The following is a 2,500-nucleotide window of genomic DNA, read 5'->3' on the forward strand; positions in this document are numbered from 1 at the left end:
TTGTCTTTTGACGTCTTACAAAAAGCAGTGTGTAGTCGGGGTCACATTTCACATGTCTATGAGTTGTTAACAGCTCCACCAAATAGTGATTTTTCCCTCTAAACTTCTCACATGCTTTCATTTCAATAAATGTTCAAATGATCCAATATTTCAGCAAAAATCAAAGATTAGAGAAAAAGTCCAAAAACTGAAAACAGATTTGTGTATCAGAACTTTGTTTTTTCTTCTTTCCTCTCCCATTAATCATCTCACCACCCCTCAGATTTATCTGCTGACCCTTTGGAGGGGCCCGACCCCTAGGTTGGGAACCACTGGACTAAACTAGCTAACTGTATATAAAGTAGTGTAAACTAGCTCCACCTCCAGCAGCTACAACAGTAACATGCTGCTCTAACACTGATGCTTCACTATTAATAATCTAATGATGTCATATATAATAATATATCAGTCAGAGGGACCAAACCACTACTTTTACTGCAATACTTTAACTACATCAAGCTCATAATACTTATGTACTTTTACTGCAGTACTTTAACTACATCAAGCTCATAATACTTATGTACTTTTACTGCAATACTTTAACTACATCAAGCTCATAATACTTATGTACTTTTACTGCAGTAAAGTATCTGAGTACTTCAGTTTGGATCCGTATCCCTCCGCTGCAGCTCACGGAGGAACTACATCCTGCTGAAACTGGATTTTCTGACTGATGAAGCTTCAGGTGAACTCAGGTGTGACGGTGACGATGTGTTCAGGGTCCGTGTGGAGTGTAGGAACTATGAGATCAGGATTAAATGAACACTGATATTGATCTTCTCTATTAAACGTGAAAGATGGAAATTATTAATAATCTGTTCTCGGGACACTTTGAGGTTTGTTACCAAAGTTTGAACTGAAGTGAGAATGAAAGCTTTTTAAAACTGTTCAGGTTGTTTTATCTGATCAATCATTTTAATGATCATCTGATGAGTGATTACTGTGAATTTATTGATGAAACCTGATTAAATAAAAATATATAACGATCCATTAAAATGACTCAGTGTTCATATTTCAGTTTGTGCTCTGCATGAGGTCACCTGAGACACATTAACATCTTCATCTTCATCATCTTCGTCATGTTTAAAGTGCTTCAGCCTCCTCCTGACAGAGACACTGAGGTTATTATTAGCGTGTGTCTGCAGGGAGGAAATGGGCGCTGTCCCCTGTCAGCCAATCACATGAGCTAAAGATGACATCATCATCTACACACCACAAGCCTTCATCGCCTTCCCCCTCGCCAAAGTAAAAGCCCAGCTGCTCTGAGTTTAATCAAAGCAAACAATGAGTTCAGATTCATGATCAATAAGTCGATCACACTGATCGTATTCTGATGCTTCATAAGCGTTCAAACACCTCAGCAGTCTTAATAACCGACTTTAAACAGGTGAGCAGCTGACACTGCAATGATGATGATGATGATGATGATTATCAGTATTATCATTATTATTAGTATTAGTATTATTATTGATTGGTGATCTTTTAGCTTCTGAATGAATTGATGGTCTGGTCGACATTTACATGAGAGAATGTTTGAGGAAGGTGATCACATGACGCTGGAGGTGTTTGTGCTGCTCTCAGCTGTAGAAGAGCAGCTGCTGCCCCCCAGTGGTCAAAACACCTCACTGCACATCTCTCTTATATTTGACTGTTTTCACAGTTTCATGAAGTCGTCGAGTTTAAAGTGAATTTTTTAAATCAGAAATTTGACTGAAGAGTGAAAATGTTTGTGACAGACGGACGTCAGCTGGTTTGTTCTGACATCATTCATCACAACCAACGACGTCACACTAAAGGACGTTCATCACGTTTCATGTGTTCACATTCTCAAAGTTTACAACTTGTCTCTGTGTGTCAGTGTGTGTGTCTCTGTGTGTGTGTCTGTGTGTGTCTGTGTGTGTCTGTGTGTCAGTGTGTGTGTCTCAGTGTGTCTCTGTGTGTGTCTGTGTGTGTCTGTGTGTGTCTGTGTGTCAGTGTGTGTGTCTGTGTGTGTCAGTGTGTGTGTCTGTGTGTGTGTCTGTGTGTGTGTCTGTGTGTGTCTCTGTGTGTGTCTCTGTGTGTGTCTGTGTGTGTCTGTGTGTGTGTGTCTCAGTGTGTGTCTGTGTGTGTGTGTCTCAGTGTGTGTCTCTGTGTGTCTGTGTGTGTCTGTGTGTGTGTCTGTGTGTGTCTGTGTGTGTGTGTCAGTGTGTGTCTGTGTGTGTCTGTGTGTGTCTGTGTGTGTGTGTCAGTGTGTGTCTGTGTGTGTCAGTGTGTGTCAGTGTGTGTGTCTGTGTGTGTGTCTGTGTGTGTCTGTGTGTGTCAGTGTGTGTCTGTGTGTGTCTGTGTGTGTGTCTGTGTGTGTGTGTGTGTGTGTCTGTGTGTGTCTGTGTGTGTCAGTGTGTGTCTGTGTGTGTGTCAGTGTGTGTGTCAGTGTGTGTCTGTGTGTGTCTCTGTGTGTCAGTGTGTGTCAGTGTGTGTCAGT

General features: G+C 41.3%; 1 protein-coding gene across 4 annotated transcripts in view; it reads right to left on the reverse strand.

Moving 5' to 3' along the window:
- The window catches only part of rnls (renalase, FAD-dependent amine oxidase), a 15,432-nt gene that overhangs the window by 4,436 nt on the left and 8,496 nt on the right, over positions 1-2,500 (reverse strand). The gene's annotated exons all lie outside the window — the stretch shown is intronic.

Source organism: Thunnus thynnus, chromosome 20, assembly GCF_963924715.1.
Source record: "Thunnus thynnus chromosome 20, fThuThy2.1, whole genome shotgun sequence".
NCBI classification, from domain to species: domain Eukaryota; kingdom Metazoa; phylum Chordata; class Actinopteri; order Scombriformes; family Scombridae; genus Thunnus; species Thunnus thynnus.